The sequence below is a fragment of the Protomyctophum parallelum genome (assembly GCF_964188405.1).
Source record: "Protomyctophum parallelum genome assembly, chromosome: 4".
NCBI lineage: Eukaryota > Metazoa > Chordata > Actinopteri > Myctophiformes > Myctophidae > Protomyctophum > Protomyctophum parallelum.
In genome coordinates this window covers 3121555-3127653 of record NC_139700.1, presented here as the reverse complement: position 1 = coordinate 3127653, position 6099 = coordinate 3121555, and positions in this window count along the sequence as shown.

The following is a 6099-nucleotide window of genomic DNA, read 5'->3' as shown; positions in this document are numbered from 1 at the left end:
TGGAGACAACAATGAAATCAGTGTTGAAAACCACTGCTCTAGTCTAGTCTATACCACCAAGATGGCCACCAGGGTGCCCTTAGGTCGCCCAAAGGGCAGCTTTCTGATAGTCATTTCTCCCCATTATGCTCCGTTGTGTGTAGAGATGATATTAATAATTTGAAATTCAAAATGAATATTTCCTGCATTTTTGGGTGAGCAAAAATGGGGAACATAGAACCTTTATAGCTAAATGGGGAACATAGAACCTTTTTTAGTTGAGTGGGGAACATAGAACCCCGGGAACATAGAACCTTTTTTGGGTAAGTGGGGAACATAGAACCCTGGGAACATAGAACCTTTTTTAGTTGAGTGGGGAACATAGAACCCTGGGAACATAGAACCTTTTTTAGTTGAGTGGGGAACATAGAACCTGGGGAACATAGAACCTTTTTTAGTTGAGTGGGGAACATAGAACCTGGGGAACATAGAACCTTTTTTAGTTGAGTGGGGAACATAGAACCTGGGGAACATAGAACCTTTTTTAGTTGAGTGGGGAACATAGAACCTGGGGAACATAGAACCTTTTTTAGTTGAGTGGGGAACATAGAACCTGGGGAACATAGGTACGCTCCCCGAGCGCCCTGCCCTCTCCAACAACAAAGTGATGTTCACACAGAACAAGTCACGCAACACGTTTTATTTCATAATATGAAAATACGCACATAATAGTTTACCCTACCGGATAAACCAATTATCAGACTTGAACGTAATTTGCTTTACCCAATTGCCTTTCTATAGTAAACATGCACATTGTGAATTACCTGACCTCTTGGAATTTCCTAAATAAAGTACCAATCCATCAGCTGTTTAAGATTATTCTGTCAACATTTCTACTTGTAACTTCATAGAGAAAGTGAAACGGAGAGAAACAGAAAGAGCAGGAGAGGGGTGGGGGTGACAGGCACCAATGAGCATCGGGTTTGGACCTGAATGCGGGCCAACTGCAGCGTTGACTATGACATTATTTACGGGCTATGTGCAGTCATTGCTCGTGTCAGGTGAGCCACCTGGGTGCCCCCATATACAGTATTTCTACTGCTAATTAGGCCTATATTAATTTTCAATTAGTCTGGTTCAGCCTAATTTACCATATATCGTATAGGTTATAAACAATGATTATCTGACCACTGCACGCACGGTGTGTTCTCCTCTGCTGTGCATTAGGCAGCAGAAAAGCCTATTGGTTAAAAACCAAAAACTAGATAATAAATTGGACATGTTTGAACCCTGCAAAAGCCATACATGTTCGGTTCGGGTTGAGCAATGTGCAAAAGCCCTACATGCTCATACATTTTTAGGTGGCTCAGTATAAAAATGTCTATGTTAGGATACATTATATGTCTTATTGACCAATACTGACCAGAGTACTGCATAATAAAAATTGCTGTGGGTGGTGATGAGGTACAGTATTGATTCACAAGCTCTTCCCAGCTGGCTTGCTTTACATTTTCACCAGCGCAAAAAAACAAACAAGTAAAGTTCTACTCCTCCCACTGCTAACCTGCAGGCAACCACACACACACACACACACACACACACACACACACACACACACACACACACACACACACACACACACACACACACACACACACACACACACACACACACACACACACACACACACACACACACACACACACACACACGGATAGACAAAAAACGCACGCACACACACGTACGTACACACTCCAGGGCTTTGCAGGCCCATCCTCCCACACAAACACAGCCAGCTCTAGTACAGGACAGAATCAGTGCCAAACAAACGAATCAACAACAACCCCAAAAATATATTGAATCTGTTCGAATCAGAATCACATTGTTTACATATCGCCCTTTTTAGCTGTAGGCTAGTGTGGGCTCAGTGACACTGGTGCAGAATACACAGTCAAATCCTTAATTAGTTCATTAGAGTTAACTATTTTGAGACTAAAATAGGCCCCAGCTCACTGTTTGGGAACCACTTTGACTACAGTTAGTGGTGTAGAAAGAACCCATAGCGGATACAGTGGAATCAAATACTGTAGCGATACACGCCATTTAGTTTCCTATATATACATATCAGCAGAGAGAGCAGGCAAAACAGCAGACAATGTATAAATAACACCAGCTACAGTATGAATAATAAACACCAGTATAATTCACGTTGTTGCAAAGCACACCACATCTCGCCACACTCCATCCGAGAGCGCAGGCTCAATGGACCTCATCATGACATATCACAGCACAGGCACTGGGACTGGGCTCGTCCTATTGGTCTTGGACTGTGCTAGTGCGCTAGGAGGGCTTTGGCTATAGTCCTACTGGGATGTAGCCTCGGTCCTGACAAAGGGAAGACTTGGACTGGGATGCATGCAGGACTGGACTGGACTAGAACTACTGGGATGGAACTGGGATAGTTTCACTGGAGCAGGTTCAGAAGGCCAGATGCGGACCAAAGTGTGGGCTGTCTGAATACACGCACGCACGCACGCACACACACACAGTAGACACTGCAGAGCTGTGCGTGTAAACTCCTCAAAGTGTATGCCTGTGTGAAAGGAGACCGGTGAGAATAGAGACCTCACACCAAGAATAACCTGTCTGCCAAATACAGCAGAGGGAGGGGAGAGGAGAGGAGAGGAGAGGGGAGAGGAGGGGAGGGGAGGGGAGGGGAGAGGAGAGGAGAGGAGAGGAGAGGAGAGGAGAGGAGAGGAGAGGAGAGGAGAGGAGAGGAGAGGAGAGGAGAGGAGAGGAGAGGAGAGGAGAGGAGAGGAGAGGAGAGGAGAGGAGAGGAGAGGAGAGGAGAGGAGAGGGAGAAAGAAGAAGCAGTAAAATAAAAGAGTCAATGCGGGAAAAGAAGGGGAGAAGAAGAAGGAAAATAAAGTACGGAAGGAAACGAAGCGGGGTCATTTTATGTGAACACCCCGGATAGTTTTTAAGTTGCTCGATTCCGTCTGCTGAAAACAATGTAAATTCAAACTCCATTTTAACTATGATAGATTCTGGTGACTGATATTGTCCTTCTAATACGTGAGTGGGTTGTGTTGTTTTGTTTTTCTTTCTTCATTTATTTAATTAAATCTATTGGGAAAATGAATAAATAATGACCCATGAAAAAATCCTTAAAAACTATAACAATAAATGAAAAAACTAATATAAAAAACACAGCCCCATCATGTATTAATAGGAGGGCAGTATGAGTCACCCGAACCAAGGACGGGTGTTTTGATGAATCTAACATATATAGGCTACATGGATAAAAATGGAGTTTGGAGTTACAATGGGTTTGTATGATGAAATGAATATCAAATATCTAAACACTAAGCAACATTAAAAACTGTCCAGGATGTTCACAAAAGTGGATGAAGAAAAAAAATGACCCCAAAAAATGTTTTGCAAGTGAAATATCCTTTGAAAACAGTTTCCTTAGACATCGCGTTGTGGGAGTATATAGGCCTACATAATGGTCATTATTGCACACATGCTGTGTTGTTCTCAGAAGAGAAGTTGGTCGCTGGCCATTTGAATAACAGATCTATTTTATTTCCATGAGAAACGGCATGAGGAGAACACGCCACCGCTGGGGTCACGCAACTCCTCACAATCCACAATCTCTTGGTCATTAGAAGGAACAGAAGCAGTGGTCGCTCCACTTCTAATAAAAGCCCATTTTCTTCCTGATGAGACTGTGGGGAATACACTGTGTTTCATTAGCCAAGCACACACAGCTTTATTTAGACTCACATATCCTCCCTCCATGTTGCCCCAGGAGACACACACACCGCTACCGTGAACCCTGCGCACACCAGGGGGTCTGTGGGAGGGTGTACGTGTGTGTGTGAGTATGTGTGTGTGTGTGTGTGTGTGTGTGTGTGTGTGTGTGTGTGTGTGTGTGTGTGTGTGTGTGTGTGTGTGTGTGACTAGCCTTACATGTTAATGTACAGAACACGTAATGTAATGTAATGTGAGTGAGTGAGTGAGTGAGTGAGTGAGTGAGTGAGTGCATGTGTCTCCCAGAAGGAGGGCAGTAATTCAGTAATTTTCAGTAGCACCGAAGAGCCGACTTTAGGACGGTACCTGCCCCCCCAAACCTCAAATGACGTCACATTGTAGGCTCTACAGAGCCGAACCGACTTTTATTCGGCTCTAAAATAGGAGTATGAATCTGGAGAAAGGGACAGATGGAATGAAGTGAACACATGAATCGGTAAAACAAGACTTATTTTGTGAATGTCACGCATGTTGGTGATCGTGCAGACGTGCACGTGTGTGTCACTGGTGAGGTGGCAGGTTTTTTGTCAAATTCTGGATTAAAGTTTAATTCTTTTCTACGTTTATAAATGCTGAATAAATAGTTGGGCCAAGATATGAAAACGGTTGAAAACCCACTGATGAAATCCCTAAAAGCAGACATGAGTTACAACTGTACCTTTTCCCCATCTACACCTTTATTTCTTCGCCACAAATAGCGTGAGCTTGTTGCAGGTCTGCTATTTTTAAAAGGATCCCTGGCTAATAAGACAAATATGCCTTAAAACATTATACTTCAACACTACAACTAAAATTAAATAATAAAAACACCTCAAATATTATATTTATTTCATAAATAGAGAATCTTTCACTCAATAGGAACCATTATGGTCTAGCCCCTATGGAATGCATATGCTAATAAAGAATAACGTAATACTTCCGAAAGGTGCGCTCAGACTTGGATGGTTCGAGCGGCTCGATTGCATACAAAGTCAATGCAAAGACGAGAATTGCGCAAACGAGTGTGGCGGATCATTTTAAAATAGCGTGAGCTTTATAGGCCTCTATTTTTGAGGGGCGCTAGCCCCTCCTATATGCAGGTTTAATGTTTGTTTTTAGTTCAGTTAGTTTTAAAAACGCCATTGGAAAATTTAAGTCATCTTGTCCCTAACACAAACATTAAATGCCATTAACAATAAAGAGAATTTAATGTTTGTTTTGTCACCGTTTGTTTTACAAAACCGTTACATCACCTAATCAACGTGAGGACTTTAATATATTAGCGCACCCTCACTTCAAACAGGTGTGATTTTTGAGGGGTGCTAGCCCCTCCTATACACAGGTTTAATGTTTGTCTTTAGTTCAACGTTTGTTTGTAAACGCCATTGACAATGAAGGGAAAATGTACGTCATAATGTGTCGTTTACGTCATATTGTCTCTTTATTGTTAATGGCGTTTAATGTTTGTGTTGGCACCGTTTGTTTTACATCACATCACCAACATGAGTTGAATATATTAGCGCCCCTCACTTCACAAGGGTGTGATTTTTTAAATAGCGTGAGCTTGTAGGTCTGCTATTTTTGCCACGCGTTCACATGGTTAAATGAACACTACAGATTTTTACCGTTTGTTTTCTCCTCATTTAACCTTCTATTAAAAAGAGTTAAGAAACAAAGCCTTCCCACTGGAACGATCACGCACACGTACGGTGCGCACACGCACGTACGCACAGTCGCACACACACACACGCACAGACACGCACACAAACACACACTCCTTGGCATAATTTATTCCTAGATTACCCAAAGTCGTCTCTGTTAATTGCTGCTCCACTTGAGGAGGAGAAAAGAGAGACAGAGAAAAAGAGATGCTATTAGGGCTTCAGAGCCTTGCTAAGCAGTGTTAAGGCCCCGCCCACCCCCCACGCACACACACACACACACACACACACACACACACACACACACGCACACACAGAGTGGTGGAGTAGCTGTTGGCGAGCCAATAATCAGTGAGACGGAGGTGGGCTGGAGATTAAACGACGACATGTCAAACACAACGGCTCAATTTAGCAGTGACAGAAACACTGTGTGTGTGTGTGTGTGTGTGTGTGTGTGTGTGTGTGTGTGTGTGTGTGTGTGTGTGTGTGTGTGTGTGTGTGTTGTGGCAATGTTCAATCTTCCTATCCAGTGCCTCAATATTCGTTATTTTTCTCCCATTATTTTTCTCCCAGGTCCGTATATATATATATATACGTACCGTACCCCCCCAGCTAGGGGACGTTATTTGCTAGGTAAGTATATATACGGACCCCAACATATACT